Source organism: Zalophus californianus, chromosome 12, assembly GCF_009762305.2.
Source record: "Zalophus californianus isolate mZalCal1 chromosome 12, mZalCal1.pri.v2, whole genome shotgun sequence".
NCBI classification, from domain to species: domain Eukaryota; kingdom Metazoa; phylum Chordata; class Mammalia; order Carnivora; family Otariidae; genus Zalophus; species Zalophus californianus.
The window spans coordinates 75,665,106-75,685,264 of record NC_045606.1 but is presented as its reverse complement, the minus strand read 5'-3'; positions in this window follow the sequence as shown (position 1 = coordinate 75,685,264).

Genomic DNA, 20,159 nt, shown 5'->3' with positions numbered 1-20,159 from the left:
AAGGTGCCTGTAAAATATCCCACTGGCTGGCTGATGGAGTAAGGTCACCTAAGGTTATAGAATCTGGTCAAGAACACAGTAAGTGTTGCAAGAGTAAAAATAACCACTGTTTCTTTCATTTTCAAAGGTAATGGAAATTACATTAAATCTGTTCTATGAAATATAAATTTGAAGAAACAGTAAGAATTTCTTCATGGTTTCCTTGCCTAAAGAATAGACTTAAGTAAAATTTAATTTAAGTATGAGACAAAAAATCATTAATTGTACATTATTGTCAGTAAATGTCCTACCTCAACTAGCTAATTTTATTTTAGGGCAAGAAGTTAAAAAGAAAAAAAATAGATCTTTCTAACAGATGCTAAATTGGATGCAAAAGTTTTCCCCCTTAGCTTATACAAAATTTTATATAAATACAGGATTTTCTCCAAGTTTTCTCCATTTTGTTGAGGCAAAAACTATAAGGTCATTCAAGAAACAATTATACAACATTGTGGAGAGAGCATTATGTTAAATAAAATTAGTTTAACAAGTCAATTTCAATTTAATAATTCTTGTACTTTTTTTTGCTCTTGAATCATAATCATTAAAGTTAGGAATAAGGTGATTTTTTAAAAAGATTTTATTTATGCATTTGACAGAAAGAGAGTACAAGCAGAGGAAGAGGGAGAAGCAGGCTCCCCGCAGAGCAGAGGGAGCCTAATGTGGGACTCGATCACAGGACCCTGGGATCATGACCTGAGCCGAAGCCAGTTGCTTAACCAACTGAGCCACCCAGGCGCCCAAGGTGATTTTTTTTAAAGGAATTAAATAAATAAAATGTAGAAGAGAGAAGATAAAGTATATTATGTATATTTCACTGAACAAAGTATAAGTACTCTGAGATATATTTAAAATATGAATGTTCTCATTCCACACACACAAAACGGTAATTATATGATGTGATGGAAGTATTAGGTAACAAAATGGTGGTATTCATATTGCAATATATGTGTATCAAATCAACACACTGTACACCTTAAATTTACACAATGTTTTATGTCAATTACACCTCAATAAGGCTGGGAAAATGTGAACATTTAGTAAAGACAAGTATTCTGAACTATTTTTTATGTCCTAAGAGAGTGCAATAATACTTAGCACAATCTCTCATGATTTTAATAGTGACAAAAATTTGAATTTGCCAGACAGCTAGCTTGGTTTAAGTTAAACTCTCTAGTTACGTAATATAATGAAGTTATTTGGCACAAGAACATTAAACTTGTTATTTTGGTTTCATTGATATAGAGCTAACTCATCTATTTGATCAGAAACAAAATGCTACATATAATATGTAGCTACATATATATGCTATAATATAATATGGGGCCCTGTATAAAAATGAAGTTGATGATGCAATCAGGCATACCTCTACAATTTAAACTTTCTATATCACTTAATTAGATATTTTCCTGATATAGAAACTTTCTAGTTTTTTAACCCCTGCACAGAAGTACCACCTTGCAAATTATGTATTTCACATTTGTGGATTATTTGGCTCCAGTCTTCTTTATAAAATCATTCTTTTCACGTAGTTCACATTAGAGAATTTATCATTTACTTTTTACTGTGCAATAAAACTTAATTTTAGGGGCATGTGGGTGGCTCAGTTGGTGAAGTGTCCAACTCTTGATTTCGCCTCAGGTCATGATCTCAATATCCTGAGATAGAGCCCCAGGTTGGGTTCCAGAATCTGCTTGAGATTCTTTCCCTCTGCCCCTCCCCACCCCCCATGCTCTCTCTTTCTCTAATAAATAAATAAATCTTTAAAAAAAATACTTAATTTTAAACAACCATAGAACCTTTTTTTATCCAGTCCATAAGTCTGTAGGTGGGATTCTGGTCAGGGCAAGGTCAGCTAATGTAGAATCCTCCCTTGTGGTTGCTGTCAACCGGAAGATGGGCAAGTGACTATGTGATATAGGATGACTTCACTATTAGGTAGTTAACTGGCACTTAAGAATTCCTCCAATCTCCATGTTGGCGGGGATGTGGAGAAAGGGGAACCCTCCTACACTGTTGGTGGGAATGCAAGCTGGTGCAGCCACTCTGGAAAACATTATGGAGTTTCATCAAACAGTTGAAAATAGAGCTACCATACGATCCAGAAATTGCACTATTGGGTATTTACCACAAAGATACAAATATAGGGATCCGAAGGGGTACGTGCACCCCAGTGTTTATAGCAGCAATGCCCACAATAGCCAAACCGTGGAAAGAGCCAAGATGTCCATCGACAGATGAATGGATAAAGAAGACGTGGTATCTGTACACAATGGAATATTATGCAGCCATAAAAAGGAATGAGATCTTGCCATTTGCAATGACGTGGATGGAACTGGAGGGTGTTATGCTGAGTGAAATAAGTCAATCAGAGAAAGACATGTATCATATGACCTCACTGATATGAGGAATTCTTAATCTCAGGAAACAAACTGAGGGTTGCTGGAGTGGTGGGGGGTGGGAGGGATGGGGTGGCTGGGTGATAGACATTGGGGAGGGTATGTGCTGTGGTGAGCGCTGTGAATTGTGCAAGACTGTTGAATCACAGACCTGTACCTCTGAAACAAATAATGCAATATATGTTAAGAAAAAAAAAGAAGAAGAAGATAGCAGGAGGGGAAGAATGAAGGGGAGTAAATCGGAGGGGGAGACGAACCATGAGAGACGATGGACTCTGAGAAACAAACTGAGGGTTCTAGAGGGGAGGGAGGTGGGGGGATGGGTTAGCCTGGTGATGGGTATTAAAGAGGGCACATTCTGCGTAGAGCACTGGGTTTTATGCACAAACAATGAATCATGGAACACTACATCAAAAACTAATGATGGAAAGTGGTGATTAACATAACAATACAAAATTTAAAGAGGGAAAAAAAAAAAGAATTCCTCCAATCTCCTCCTTTTGACCTCTAGTCTCCCAGCTGTTTCAGGCTACTCATAGCATAGTCTCAGGGCTCTGAGCACAGCAAGAGAAGTCTAGCTCTAAGGAACAAGCTCTGTTCAAGCCTAGCTCCTGTGTCATATCTGACATTTCCATTGTTCAAAGCAAATTATGTGTCCAACCCAAATGAAGGCAAAGATCTTATAAATTATATTTATTTTCCATCCCCCAATGCACTGTGGCATTTCAGATAGTACAGAGAAGTGCGGTAACATTTCATTCATGTTACAGGTAAGGCAAATTAGCCAATAACCTATTTACTCAGAATAGAGAAACAGAAGTTCTTTCTGCATGGGAAACTATAAAAACTTCCTTTATAGTTTCTTACCTAAAAGTGCTGGGTTCAAGTCATTTGTTAAGCTCATTTTTCTTTTTTCCTATTTGCCAGTTCTCATTCAGAGGGAAAAAAAAATGTCTGGTTAAGGGATCAAGTAAAATTTTACAGAAAAAAACATTTTGTAAAAATACAAAAAAAAAATCGCCACTACCAGAGAGTATATATTTATATCATTAAATAAAATGAATTGGAGTTGAATTCTTTATGCTTGCATACAAATGAGTATGAGAAAATCTGAGATTGAATATTATAAGAACATATTCTGCTCAAGCACAAACCACATTATAACTCTAAAAGAATAACTGAAACCTTCTATTTCCCAAGTGAAATGTTATATATTGAGAGAGTTATCATTTGATGAATAGCTCTAAAGCCAGGAATTTAAACTGATATGGAAAACTTATGTAATGATGGTTTTATTTGAGAACTTAATTGGCTATTTATGTTTAAAGGAAACAGGTTATCAAAAAGTAGAGACTTTAAGTATCATTGCTCTCTCTTTTTTAAGAGTATACTCTTTATTACATTCTTTCTCTGCCAACTTTATTGAGGAATAATTGAAAAACAAAAAATTACATACTTAAAGCGAGACCTGATATTTTGATATATGTATAAAATGGAAAAATTGCAACGAGTTAATTAACATATCCATAACTTCACATAGTTAATATTTTCTTCCTTACTGCCTTTTTCTCCCTTTCTCTCTCCCTCTTCCTCCCTATCCACCTTCCTTCTCTCCCTCTTTTTCCTTCTGTTGAAAACACTTAACAAGATCTACCCTCTCAGCAAAGTTCAAGTATATAATACAGTATTGTTTACTGTGACCATGCTGTATATTAAATCTCCAAAATTCAGTTTATCTGTATAACTGACTTTGTACCCTTTGACCAGTATCTCTCCACTTCCCCCTACCCTAGTCCCTGGCAACCACCATTCTCCGCTCTGCTTCTGTAAATTTGACTATTTTAGATTCCACATATAAGGGAAATCATGCAATATTTCTCTTTCTGTGGTGAGCTTATTTCATTTAGTATGTTCTCCAGATTCATCTATGTTGTTGCAAAGAATTTCCTTCCTTTTTAAGACTGAATGACATCCCAGTGTGTGTGTGTGTATTTCACATTTTCTTTATTCATTCGTCAACAGACATTTAGGTTGTTTTTATATCTTGGCTATTATGAATAATGTTGCAGTGCACAAAGGACTACAGACATCTTTCCAAGATCCTGATTTCATTTCTTTGAAATATATTTCCAGAAGTGAGATTGCTAGATCACATTATAGTTCTAATTTTAATTTTTTGAGGAAGCTCAAAACTGTTTTCCATAATTGCTATACCAATCTACATTCCCACCAATAGTGAAAAAGGTTTCCCTTTATTCTACATCCTTATCAACACTTGTTATTTTTGTCTTTTTGGTAATAGCCATTCCAATAGGTCTGAAGTGATATATCATTATGATTTTTGGTTTCCATTTCCATTATGATTAGTGAGGTTGAAAACCTTGTCATATACCTGTTGGTCACTTATGTATCTTCTTTTAAGAAATGCCTATTCAGGTCCTCTACTCTTCTTTTTAATCAAGTTATTTGAGTTCCTTGTATATTTTGGCTATTAACCACTTATCAGAGATGCAGTTTGCAAATATTTTCTCCCATTTTATAGGTTGCCTTTCACTCTATTGTTTCCTTTGTTAGGCTGATGCCTTTCAGTTTGATATAGTCTCAATCTATTTTTGCTTTTGTTGCTTGGGCTTTTGATGTCATATCCAAAAAATTAATGTCAAGATAAACATGAAAAAGTCTTTTCCTTTGGTTTTTTTCTAGTTGTTTTATGTTTTCAGGTCTTGGATTTAAGTCTTTAATCCATTTTGAGTTGATTTTTGTATATGAAATGAGATAAGGGTTCAATCTCATTCTTTTGCTTGTGAATATCCAGTTTTCCCAACACCACTTGTTGATCCTTTCCCTATTGTGTGTTCTTGGCATACCTGTCAAATCGTAAATGTGTGGATTTCTTCGTTCTCCATTCTGTTCCATCTCTCTATATGTTTATATTTATGCCAGTATTATATTGTTTTAATTACTTTAGCTCTGTAATATATTTTAAAATCAGGAAGTGTGGTATCTCCAGCCTTGTTCCTTTTGCTCAAGATTGTTTTGGCTAGTCAGAGTCTTTGGTATTTCCATATGAACTATAGGATTGCTTTTTCTATCTCTGTAAAGACACCTCAATGTTTCAATAGGAATTGCACTGAATTTGTGGATCATTTTGGGCAGTATGGACATTTTAACAATATTGATTCTTCCAATTTATGAGCATGGAATGTCTTTCCCTTTATCTGTGTCATTTAAATTTTCCTTTATCAGAATGTTTTATTTCATAATTTCAGTATACCAGTCTTCCACTTCTTTGGTTAAGTTTAATTCCTAATATTTTATTATTTTTGACATTACTGTAAATGGGACTATTTTTAAAAAATGTTTTGTATATATATTATTCTTTTTAATGGAAGTATAGTTGACACACAATGTTACATTAGTTTCAGGTGTGCAATATAGTGATTTGATGAGTTCATGTTTTTTGTTTTTGTTTTTAAGATTTTACTTATTTATTTGACAGAGAGAGATAGCAAGAGCAATAGCACAAGCAGGGGAAATGGGAGAGGGAGAAGCAAGCTTCCTGCCAAGCAGGGAGCCCAATGTGGGGCTCTATCCCAGGGTCCTGGGATCTTGACCTGAGCCGAAGGCAGACACTTAACGACTGAGCCACCCAGGCGCCCCTGATGAGTTCATATGTTAAGCTCTAAGTATAACTACCATATGTCACCATACAGCACTATTATAATACCATTGTCTATATCTCCTATGCTGTAGCTTTTATCCCTGTAATTTATCCATTCTGAGATTGTTTTCTTAATCTCCTTTTTGGATAGTTTTTTTTTTAAAGATTGTATTTATTTATTTGAGAGAGAGAATGAGATAGAGAGAGAGCATGAGAGGGGAGAGGGTCAGAGGGAGAAGCAGACACCCTGCTGAGCAGGGAGCCCGATGCAGGACTCCATCCCGGGACTCCAGGATCATGACCTGAGCTGAAGGCAGTCACTTAACCAACTGAGCCACCCAGGCGCCCTGGATAGTTTGTTTTTAATGTATAAAAAATGCAACTGATTTTTGTTATGGTGATTTTGTTTCCTGCAACTTTACTGAGTTCATTGATTACTTTTTTATTTTATTTTATTATGTTAGTTACTTTACTGAGTTCATTGATTACTTTTTTATTTTATTTTATTATGTTATGTTAATCACCATACATTACATCATTAGTTTTTGATGTAGTGTTCCATGATTCATTGTTTGATTGATTTCTTTTTTTTTTAACTTTGTTCCCTGTGTTTTATTTCTTTTTTTTTTTAATTTTTTATTGTTATGTTAATCACTATATATTACATAATTTGTTTTGGTGTAGTGTTCCATGATTCATTGTTTGTTCATAACACCCAGTGCTCCATGCAGAATGTGCCCTCTTTAATACCCATCACCAGGCTAACCCGTCCCCCCACCCTCCTCCCCTCTAGAACCCTCAGTTTGTTTTTCAGAGTCCATCATCTCTCCTGGTTCCTCTCCCCCTCTGACTTACTCCCCTTCATTCTTCCTCTCCTGCTATCTTCTTTTTCTTCTTTCTTAAAATATGTTGCGTTATTTGTTTCAGATCTGTGATTCTTTTAACAGCTTTTTTTGTTCTTTCTTTTGGTTGTCTTGAGGGTTTTCTGCATATATGATTATGTCATATGCAAAGAGAGTTAATTCTTTTTCCTTTCTGATTTGGAAGCCCTTATAAATTTTTTTCTTGTTTAATTCTTCTGGCTAGGGCTTCTATTACTATTTTGAATAGAAGCTCACTATAAGAAAATTCTTTAATGAAAGTCATACTTACAGTTCTTATTTCCTGAGTTTCTTCTCACCTTTCTTTCTGTATTCTTTTTAAAATGTATTTTTAATCTCTAAACAATTGTCAGAGTTTACTTAAAGATTGTCTATCACATACAGACATCATTTTAGTAATTGATCTTGAAAATCACATTTTTAAAACCTTTATAATAAGCGGACTGAAAACTACAGTTTTTGAGAGAACAGTGCTTTGTGAGACCACAGAATATAGGCTGTCTCTATTTACCATAATAACATGTGGACAGCTAAGCGATTTTTTTAAACAAATTAAATCCACAGTAAAGTGAGTTGCTTTTTTATTTTATGGTTTCACCAACATTTAGTTTCTACTTTAAAATGCCAAAATAGCTAGTAGAAAATAAAACTAAAATAGAAATATAAAACAATGCAGCATACAAATACTCAAGCAAACCAAATCTATAAGCACACTGCTTTTTCTATTTTTTACTCCTTAATTTACTGAGTCCACTTTTGAGTCCGACAGAGAGATCTTAATTCTCAATGTCATGCATTGGTATATGGAAATCAAAGGTCTTCATAATAACGACTACTACTTCTACTTTTACTACTAGTACATCAAAGACTTTTTCTTTTGAAACCACCTTAAGTACTAGTTACTGCACAAGGCACTTTTTATAAACCAAAAAATCAGCCAGTGACCCTGTGCACTGGCTATTATTACTTTTCCTCCATTTTATAGATGAAAGAAGTGAGACTCACACAAGAGGTCACAAAAATGAAGCAGAAACAGAATTTAAACTTCAAAAAAGATTTCTGTTTTCAGACTTTTTTGAACTTTTATGTTTTATTCATTTAACTTTTAAAACATTACTATAATTGAATATCAACACAAAAACTTCAGGAGGTAGTAAGAATATTATAATCTTTCTCTCATTCACTACTACATTTAAAAAGGCCGGCAATGGTATTATTCATTGGCCCCTATTAATTTGCCAGTCTGCCTCTCAGAGGATTTTAAGTATAGGACAGAAGAATCATTTGTTGTGTAAAGCAGCTTGGTTTTGTTGGTTTTATTTGTTTGTTTTTAATGTCCCTCATAAGATTCATGATCAGCAGAAATTTTCCCTGTTCTCATTTATGTACCTAATAACATATTGTTACACAAGTTCACAACAGAAAAAAATCCTATTTGAATAAAGTCCTTCATAGTTAAACAAGCAAGTTAAGCAGCAATTAGAGCAAATGTTTCTTAGGAAGAAGCTAACTCTAGGGATTTATTAGGCATTCAAATTTAAGTGATGTGAAATCACACTCTATGTTGGCAAAAGTAGATGATGCTCCCGACACATCATCTCCAAAATATGTGCACTAATATTCTAATAATCTGGTATGTATATGTAGAAAGTTACTTTTTATATTCCTATTCAACAAGCTTTCTGTATTAATATATTAGTAGTAATAATTCATTTTCTAAGTTACTGTGATATTATAAATTCATGACTTTGTAGTTTGCAAGTTAATAAACATCTGTATTTCATAATGTCCAATATTTACCATTTTTCATTTATTATTGTATGCACTAGGATAGCCAAAATACTGAATAGCAGAGGTGACAATTTTGTCATTTACATCATGCCTAATCACAAGAGCAAATTTTGCAATATATTAAATTTCCTGTGATGCTTGCTAAAATTTTGAAATTGTGCAAATGTTCTTCATCAGTTTAAGGAAGCTCAGTTCTATTATTATTTTGTGGAATTATTATTATTATTCTACATTAAATTTTATAAAATATTTCTGCTATACCAAGTTAGATGCACATTTAATTTTTCAACTTGTTAACATATGGAATTGTAACTATTGTTTATATATTGAATAAATGAGCTTAATGAACAAACTAGTACTTTATTTTCTTTAATACCCAATTATTATTATTATTTATTTTCATGCTTTCTGTTATTATCTTTTTTTTCCTTCTACTTTATTTTGATTTATCTTCAGTGGGAATGCTAGTCTTACTCCAAAAAAATATTTCACTATCATAAGTGCAAATCCTCTTCAACTTTGCATTTAAATTTGACAAAATCAATAAATCTTAGAATAATAGAATGACTTAAATTTTAAGACTAAGATGTCCTAACAAGAATAAAAATGAGCAAAATGTTTTAGCTGTTAACAATTTTATTATTAGTCATTCGAGAAATGTGAATGCTACGTGCATGCAACTGCATAAGGAAGGTTATTGTTCTTTACAGATTTTATATATATCCATGGTACTATATTTAAAAAGGATAACAGAAACTGAAAATTTATAATTTGAGTTTCTCTGTCATCTTTTTTCTGACTTTTAGGTTAAAAAGGAAGAAAAAAAGAAATTTTGTATAGAGATTTAAGTTTGCAGATGGATGAAGATACTCTCTGTTAATGCAGAGATTATCATTTTCCCAAGATTTTCTAGTCAGCATGTAGTGGAAATAATGCTTAAAGAAACAACCTGATTCTCATGACTTCTGTGACCTTCTAATTAATCCCTTGTTGTGTGTTTTCTTTTGTTTTTGACATACAACTATCATCCAATATCTGTCCATTCATTATACATCTTTCATTGAAAACTTTTGTATGGGTCTCATTATTAGTATCTACACTTCTACCACCACCATCATCATCTAAGGCAATTTCAAGAGACTGTTAATTATAAAGTAAAATACAAAAATTATTATTGTTTAGTACTTTCACCAATTTTATCTTCCAATGTTCTTCATTTCTATTCTAATTCTGGTACTCAATCCACTATTTTTTTTAAATTTTATTATGTTATGTTAATCACCATACATTACATCATTAGTTTTTGATGTAGTGTTCCATGATTCATTATTTGAGTATAACACCCATTGCTCCATTCAATACGTGCCCTGTTTAATACGCATCACCAGGCATTCCTATACACTAACAACAAGACAGAAGAAAGAGAAATTAAGGAGTCGATCCCATATACAATTGCACCCAAAACCATAAGATACTCAGGAATAAATCTAACCAAAGAGGCAAAGAATCTGTACTCAGAAAACTATAAAATTCTCATGAAAGAAATTGAGGAAGACACAAAGAAATGGAAAAACATTTCATGCTCATGGATTGGAAGAACAAATATTGTGAAGCTGTCAATGCTACCTAGAGCAATCTACACATTTAATGCAATCCCTATCAAAATACCATCAACTTCTTTCAAAGAAATGGAACAAATAATCCTAAAATTTGTATGGAACCAGAAAAGACCCCAAATAGCCAGAGAAATGTTGAAAAAGAAAAGCAAAGCTGGCAGCATCACAATTCCGGACTTCCAGCTCTATTACAAAGCTGTCATCATCAAGACAGTATGGTACTGGCACAAAAACAGACTCATAAATCACTGGAACAGAATAGAGAGCCCAGAAATGGACCCTCAACTCTATGGTCAACTGATTTTCGACAAAGCAGGAAAGAATGTCCAATGGAAAAAAGACAGTCTCTTCAATCCAATATTAAATTTTGAACTTTGGCCCATAGTTGAAGGTATACCAACCTCAAAATTATAAACTCCAACACTATAATATTTCCCTCTAACCACACCTATTTTCTCAATTATTTTATCATTTTCATTTTATTAATACTCCCAGTTTCTAAGCTTTTGTCTGTTCCTAGTATATCATCACATTTCCATGACTTTTTTTCATATTTATCCAGAGTAGATCACATAACACATCTTTTCAATTACTGAATTTAAAGGTATTGGCAACATTATAATTTCATTATCTTCTCCCCTTTTCTATCCACAAAAACACTGATCACATGCTGTCTCTACTCCAGCATTAATGTCTGCCAAGAGCTGTAGGAGAAAACCACACAAATATAAGAATAGTTGCTTATAAAAAATTACAATCCATATACACAGATAGATCTTCAGATTCATACAGGAAATATTAAACATGGTCCTGCTCAACGCCCTTTCCAGTTTTCCACAATAGTTCTTTTAATCTTTGACCACTACTCTCAAGTATTTTATTTTACCCCATTATCCTTTCTGTCAGTGGAACAGGTAGTGAAATTTGACAGTGAATGAAAAGGAAATTAGTGATGAATTCCTTCCTCATCTTCCTCCCCCTATCCCAACAATATCCTACCCATCCTATCTCTTTCCCAGAATCTCAGAGAAAGGCATTTTTTCTTATCTTTAAGGCAAACAGAGTAGTGCCTGCCACTGGTTGTTGCCCTTATCATCAATATTCTCAACAAAAATTTGCATTGCCCACTATCTTTTTCCTCTAATGAAGAACTTTTTATTTCAAATGAGTTTTTGCTGCATCCATAAAACAGTCACACATTTTTTATTGTAAAAATATCCTTTTCTTACCCTATATTTCTACCTAGTTAATGATCTTAGTCTCCATTCACAAGCTAGTAAATTGATAGAACAGTCTACACATGTATTTTTAATTACTACCCACAGTTATTTCTTCAATTGTACTAGAGTTTGGTTCCCAGTACTTTGGAATCACAGAAACAAAAAACATTAACAGTCTCCTGTTAAAAGTAATTAAGAAGTTCAGTGGTTTCATTAACTATATACTCTACAAAATTTCTTTTTTTTAAGATTTTATTTATTTATTTGACAGAGGAAAAGAGACAGAAGAGAGCACACAAGCAGGGGGAGCAGCAGAGGGGGAGGGAGAAGCTGACTCCCCACTGGGCAGAGAGCCCAATGTGGGGCTCGATCCCAGGACCCTGGGATCATGACCTGAGCCGAAGGCAGTTGCTTAGCTGACTGAGCCACCTCTCTGCAAAATTTCTAATCAGTGATTACAGCTGTCTTTAAAACTTCTTTAACTCCCATGATACTTTTCTCCTAGTTTTTGATTCTCTTTTTATTTTCCTGAGCATTCTTTCCTACTTTCTTTGAGAGATTTCATCCCTTGCTCATAACTTGAATTCTGGTGTCTCTCATAGATTCTTCTTTTATCATTTTATATTATCTTCATAAAAATATATATACAGCAGCTTCAGTCAATTCAAATGCTACTTTATCATTATGATGCCTAATTCTTGCCTCTAGCTCTGTATTCTTCCCTAAATTCAACATCTACAGATTATAATTCTGTACTGGTTATTTTAGGGCTATCTCACATTTACCTCAAACTCATTGTCTTTTCTTGCATACTTACTCATCTCAAAGATTTATTACTTCAGTAAAAATCACCACCAGCCCAGCTGTCCAAAGCCGAAATACTAGATGTCACCATCACCATATATTCTGAACTCTATCTACTCTTTTAGCAGCTATCCCTGTCTTTAGGGCAGAAGTTTATAGCCACACATCCATTTTTACCTGCCATTATGTACATCTTTTAAAAAATTAAGACCTGATAATGACACTGCTTACTTAAAATTGTTCAATAGTTCACTTCATTATAGGCACTATTTCAAACTTCTTAGCATGGTACATAAGTCCCCATAATCTGAACCTTGCTCATCTTGCCAAGGTCATCTCATAAACAAATCTACCAGTAATGCCTAACATTTTCTCTTGTAAGCAGCTATTCATGATGAATACACCTTTCATTATTCATTAATATACAACTAAAAGACCAAACTCTTCTGAGTTTTATAGACTTCCCTCTCCCACAGCTAGTTTTGCTGAGTATACGCATTCCCTCATTTGCGTAAGGATTGCACATTCATGTTTATATTATAATGACAGAAATGTGCTACTGCATTTTCCCATCTATTACCATTTCATTGGCTCCTTGAGAGTGGGGAGCAGATTGTGACTGTTTTTTTCACTGTCAGTAATTGATACTTTGGTAACTGATATGATAGGATGCTTTGTCAACTGAAAAGACAAAAACATTAAAAAAAATGCCCTCTCCCTTTAAAGTAATTACAAACTAATCTGTGGAGATAAAATGAGGTTCTAGCTAATATAAATCCCTTAAGTGATACAATTAGTAGGGCTACTCAACCAATTTCCAGCTAAAAGAATTATAGAATAGCTAAAAAAAAAAAAAAAGACACAGTCTGTAAAAAGAAACAATAGGCATAAGTGACGAGGATATACAAATGACCATGTTCTGGCTTTGGTAATTGGGAGTAAGTAGCAAACATGAAGAATGGTTTCATCTGATGAACTTTAGTGCCACTGTGGTAGTGACACTTTCTCATCTCATTCCAGCTTCATTTATCTGAAATTGTGATACTGGCAAATTGTAAGATTTCCTTTTCTATGTCAATCCAATTGTCAAAAATTAATTGTTGACCAGTAAAAGCTGAGAAATAGATGAACTAAAAACTTGAGTAAAAAAGCCAGTTATGGGCACCAAACTCTCCCAGATCTTCTAAAATGTTTTATATAAACATATCTTATTTTTAATAATGATCATTAACAACTACATGATTCAGGGATTATTTTGTCTCACATATGACTTTGTTTTGGAAGTGCAGTTGTGCATTTCAATTTTATTTTTTACTTGAGTTCATAATCTTACTAAGTCCGAATCAAAGGACTACAGTACAGGTTCCATGATGCAAAATGGTTTTGATGTTTCAATTTACACGCACACACACACAGAAGTACATGGTGATAAATCTATGTGTCAATAACAAATGAATTACAAGTGAATTCTTAAATACTGACATCAGAGCATTGGGCATCAGCTTTTCAAATCCATTTTTTCGTGTTTAACTGAAATCTGCAAGTTAGACAAGAGTAAAGTTTCAAACACACTGAAATAAATTCTCTGGCAATGTAACCCAGCTGTCAGCAACAAACAGGGTCACAAGTTGGTTGGTTGAGCTGCAATGTAGAAATTGAGAAATGAGCAGCTGAGTTGAAAATGGAAATACCATTCTTTCTTAGAGACAGAAAGCAAATATGACATGGTGATAAGCTCTGCAAGTGAGATCTGAGGAAATACTGATTTTTACATTGTGTACCTGTGCTTCCTTCCATGCCTGACATGAAGTTATTATTCAGTATGAATGCCACATATTATGCCATAAAATACGCCACAACTTTAAAATCTCCTTGAAAAGCATCTTTAGATAAGAACAGTGAATAAGGAACAACAATAACAAAAAATAGCTGTATTTCATAGATAAAAGTTCTAGTGAATTGAGTTATGTCCAAAAAGTCACCTGTAATTACTACTAATCAACTGTACAGACCATGAAAAGAAATGAAAAATGAGATACATAGCAAAAAATTATTGATGCATTGTTTTCATATTTACTTTATTGTATAATGTTTAATATTGTGTTTAGCCAAGATCGTTTTATAATCTTTGAGATGTTATTTTTGTATTATGCACAAACTACTTGTTGAAAATCTCAAATTCACCTAAAATTTTTTTTCCCATTGTGCATCTGAAAAAAATCAGTTATTTGACTGAATTTAGCTGTTAAAAAGATTCAAAAGCTTTTTGGGTGAGTACTTAGTCCTAAAGTACCTAATATACTATCCATTATTTAGGTAGATAATGATTTCCTAGAAGTTTAACAGTAGCTTATTTCAAAATCAGTTAAAGATCTAGCTAAAATTAATTCTGAATAATAATATTCTAGTAATATTAACATTCACAGTCAACTCAAATGACCACTCTCATTCCCTATTTTTGGGTGCTTCATAAAACTACAATATACTAAATTATGATGCATTACCATTAAAAATTAGATTAAAATGCCATATTCACAAAACAATTGCATCTTAACCCTCACAATACTGAATAACTGAATAGAAATTGAATGGAAATGATAACTGAGTAAAACGAATTTCATTAGGAATATTTTTACATCCAAATCAAATACTTCTAAAATTACATTGGACAAAGGGCAGTTGAATGGACCCTAACAAAATAATGCTCTGAAGCCCTACTGAACTTGCTTAGATCCCTAGACTAGGAAACATGAAGGAGCCAGATATCACAGCTCCTCTAGCAACGTGGTTTTGAAATCAAATTCTCAAACTATATGTCCGGGGATTGGAGATTTAATATATTTAAACAGTCATCCAAATTAAATATGAAGAATTTTTTAAAAATTCAGAAGAAAGCATTTTCTTATTCCTATAAGTAAAAGTTCATCCCTAGTATCATGTAACACATGAAACCATAAGTGATATTTTTTTCTAAAGATTTTACCAAATGAAAATTTGTCAGGTATGTATCCTATACACATATTTTTAAAAATGACATTTTATTTTCTAAAATGTAGCCTATGTTCTTATAATGAAGGAAAAATGACTTCAAAGTGTTAAACTTTTGGTTGCTTAGAAATCAGGTTTTCAGTTCAGGTGTATTAATTTCTGTGGTGATATTTGCAAGTTCTACTTTTTATAGTGTATTTTCTAATAATTAAATTGAAATATATTCCATGCAATAGAATTGTTTTTATAATCTGTAGTAAATTTTTCTAGATATAGTCCTTTTTTCATGATAACTTACATGCTGTGCTGTATTACATTAGGCCCATTATCTTGTAACATATCATTTTCATTTATAATTCAGATGGGTGGTTTCAGTACATGATCTTCTTTCTTAGGCTTTTAAATATTAGTGATCTGTTGAAGAACAGGCTACTTTACTGAACAGAAATTTTAAGTAGTATATATCCATTTTTAAACAGATACTTGTTATTATGTAAATAAATATATATATATTTTTTTGTAGTTTCAAGTTTTTATTTAAATTCCAGTTAGTTAACATATACTGTAATATTAGTTTCTTGAGTAGAATTTAATGGTTCATCACTTACATATTAACACCCAGTGCTCATCACAAGTGCCTTCCTTAATACCCATGAACCATTTACCCATCTTCCTACCTACCTCCCCTCCAGCGACCCTCAATTTGTTCTCTAGGGTTAAGACTCTGTTTTATGGTTTGCCTCTCTCTTTTTTTTCCCTATGTTCATCTGTTTTGTTATCTTAACTTCCACATATAAGTGAAATAATATGGTATCTGTCTTCCTCAGACTGACTTATTTTGCTTATAGCATAATACACTCTATCCATGTCTGTGCAAATGGCAAAATATCATTCTTTTTGATGGCTGAGTAATATTCCATTATATAGATATATAGATATATATATAGAGAGAGAGACAGAGAGAGATTATATATATATATTATATTGATATATTATCTAATATATAATATATATGATGTTTTATATAGATATATAGAGATACATAGATACATATAGATATATATAGATGTATATAGATTTATAATATTCCAATATATATGAGTAATATTCCATTGTATATCTATACATATGGCCTATGTATCTATAACATATGGAATATGTATATTCCTAGGTCTTTTGATTGGAGCATTTAGTCCATTTACATTCAGAGTAATTATTTTATTTATTTATTTATTTATTTATTTATTTATTTATTTATTTATTTTATTTATTTGACAGAGAGAGACAGTGAAAGAGGGAACACAAGCAGGGGGAGTAGGAGAGGGAGAAGCAGGCTTCCCACCAAGCAGGGAGCCCTATGCGGGGCTCAATCCCAGGGCCCTGGGATCATGACCTGAGCCGAAGGCAGATGTCTAATGACTGAGCCACTCAGACACCCCCCAGAGTGATTATTGATATGAATTTAGTGCCATTGTATTACCTGTTAAGTCGTTGTTTCTAGAGAATGTCTTTTCCTTTCTTGTCTTTGTGACTTTTGGTCTTTCTTTCACACTCAAAGAATGCCCTTTAATATTTCTTGCAGGCTGGTTTAGTGGTGACAAACTCCTTTGTTTTTGTTTGTCTGGGAAAGTCTTTATCTTTCCTTTCATTCTGAATGACAGGCTTGCTGGATAAAGTATTCTTGGTTGCATATTTTTCCCATTCAGCACATTGAATATATCATGCCACTCACTTCTGGCCTGCCAAGCTTCTGTGGCAAGATCTCCTGCTAGCCTTATTTGTTTTTTCTTATAAAGTTAGGGATTTCTTTTCCCTTGCTGCTTTTAGAATTTTTTTCCTTATCTCTGTATTTTGCAAATTTCACTATGATATGTCTTGGTGTTTTCCTGCTTTTGTTGATTTTGATGGGAGTTCTCTGTGCCTCCTGAGTTTGCATGTCTGTTTCTTTCCCCAGATTAGGGAAGTTTTGAGCTATGATTTCTGCAAACAAAGCTTCTGTCCCCTTTCCCTCTCTTCTTCTTCTGGGACTCCTATGACATGGATGTTATTACACTTTATGGAATCACTGAGTTCCCTAAGTCTACTTTTGTGATCTAAAATTTTTCTATACCTCTTCTTTTCAACTTTATTATTTTCCATAATTTTATCTTCTGTATTATTTATTTGTTCCTCTGCCTCCTCCATCCTTGTGATCATTATATCCAGTCAGTTTCAAATCTCAGTTATTGTAGATTTCATTTTGGCCTGACTAGTTTTTAGGTCTTTTATCTCTGTGGCAAGGGACTCCCTGGTGTCTTCTATGCTTTTGTCAAGCCCAGCTAGTATCCTTATGATTGTTGCTTTAAAATCTGAATCAGGTATATGCTTTCTATCTGTTTCGATTACATCCTTGGCCATGACCTTTTCTTGTTCTTTCTTTTAGATTGAATTCCTCCGTTTTGGCATTTTGTCTAGGTCTCTGTCTTCTTCTGTGTGTTAGGAAAGCCTGTTATGTTTCCTGCTCCTGAGAGTAATGGCTTTATTAAGAAGAAAGAGGTTGTATAATCTCCAGGGCCTGGCACTTCAGGAGGTGTCCCTGGTGTATGCTGTGTGCACTCTGCTGCTGTGTTTTGGCTGCTCTTTCCTCTACAGAATTTCTCCTTGTCTGCCATGGAGAACGTTTGGACCTTGGCCAGAGTATGGCAAGTTTTAACTAGGTGTGCTCTGGTCTCCTTGTTAAAACAGGCCTGATGCTATTTCCTCTAGAGCTGAAGCTCTGCAGCACTCTATGGTCAGTAGACTTAGTGTGTGGGGGGGCTTGTGCTGGTCTTCCAGGGAAGGGGCCCACTGTTCTGGTTCTCAGGCACACCTGCCCTAGTAAAGAAGCACCTGCAGAGTGCAGGAGGGCAGGGCTTGGTGTAAGCAGCTCTGGTTTCCACTGTTGGTGCTGTGCTGCTTACTGAAGTTAGTTTATGCTAAGGGGCGGGGAGAGAAATGGTGCCAGCCAGCTTCTTTGTTCCTGGAAAGGGGAGTTCGCACCCGCTGCTCTCCAGGAAGCCCTCCCAGAAGAGGGAACAATCTCCCCTGTGCATCCCAGACACCCCTCAGATCTCTGCCTTCACCATGTCTATGTCCAGCCATCTGTTCACCCAGCAGTGCTGTGCACTTATGTTCTACCCCACACAGGCCAGCTGAGTTTTAAAACTCCAAACTTTAGGACCCTTGCTGGTCCGCTGGGGAGGGTCTTGCTGCACTGGGACCTATGTAGGTTTGTCCCAGAAGGACAGTCACACTAAAGCCCAAGAGCATGGGGTTTGGAGTAAAGTACAGCAAAGAGCCGATGTCCAGGTTAGCCGTCCTCAGCAGGTGTCTCTACACCTATGCTGGGCAGGGCCGGGGGAAGGAAATGATGCCTACCAGCTATTTTGTCCCTGGAGAGGCAACGCCACCTCTCCCAGATGCACTCCAAGAAGGTGGAACCATCTCTCTGTCTCTCCCAGTGCAGTGCATCCCAGGGGGTCCTCAGATTTTGCCACCTGCTCCCAGGCTTCTGTCCTCCTCCACAGGAATTCTGCAGCAAGCTTAGGGCTCCACATCAGCCACATTGTGGTCCCTTAAAACTCCAGTCTTTGAGCTTCACTGGTTGTAAAAACTCAGGATAACCAGTCCCTCTTTTCCCCAGTCAATGGCTCTGGGGAAGTGGTTTCCTTGTGCAATCCCCTGTGTGACACTTTCTCTTTCTTTCTCTCTCTCTCTCTCTCTCTCTCTGTCTCTCCTCTTTCCATGTTCAGGATTCCCTAGCCACCACAGCACCCACGATCTACTTCTCCCCCCAACCACATCTCCGCACCTCCTACCTTCCACAACATGCCCTCTTCTCTCCCTCCAGTTGTACAGTTTTTTTTTTTTTTCTGTCAGTCCTCAGATTGGTTTCTTGGGTTTTGATATTTATCTAGCTGTGTTCAAGGGATGAGGCAAGCCTAGTGTCCTCCTACTACTCTACCATCTTAGCTCTTTTAATTAAATAAGTAATTTTCATCTCTCTAAAGTTTATGGATACTTTCCTTTCCCTTTGTTCCTCACCCTTTGTTCTGTTAGTTGTATGTGACACATAATAATCCACCTTCACTATGTTTTCATATTTATGATAATGTCAATCAAAAGATTTGAGTTAAATGTGATTTTAAGCAGTCAATCTGGAGAGATGATGTTTGGGAGATGACAGTAGATACCTGGTCTGTAGGGTATTGGCTAGTTCATTCCAAAGCTCAGCAATCACCTTGAAGTTTTCGTTTTACATGGCAAGTACTTAAGGAGCAGTCTCATTTGTGTTTGAGTGAGACCACTGACAACATGGCAAGTGTCATGAAAAAAGGAGATTAATGCCTGCTCTAAACTACAAAAGTCTTTCCCAACAGGGTAGAAATTTCATTATTTGTCTACAAAGACTACAGTTTCATCTAGGGACATGTGACAATGTAGAGTTTGTCACACATTTTCAAAAAGTCATTATACTAAAATACAGTCTCTTAAGTAAAAGTTATGAGGAGCTCAGAGTGAAGGTTGAGATCAATCATTTACAATGTTGCAATATATACTGCCCTATGAAATCTATGAAATCTATAATAATATATTCATCCCACAATGGAATCCCTGTTTAAATTAATTCAAATATTGGATTTTAAACAATAATTATTTCACAGATTTAAGAATATTTTGCTCCTCTTCTTGGATTGTGTATAGCTGATACATCAGCATATACTGAAGTATGCAAGTTTTTT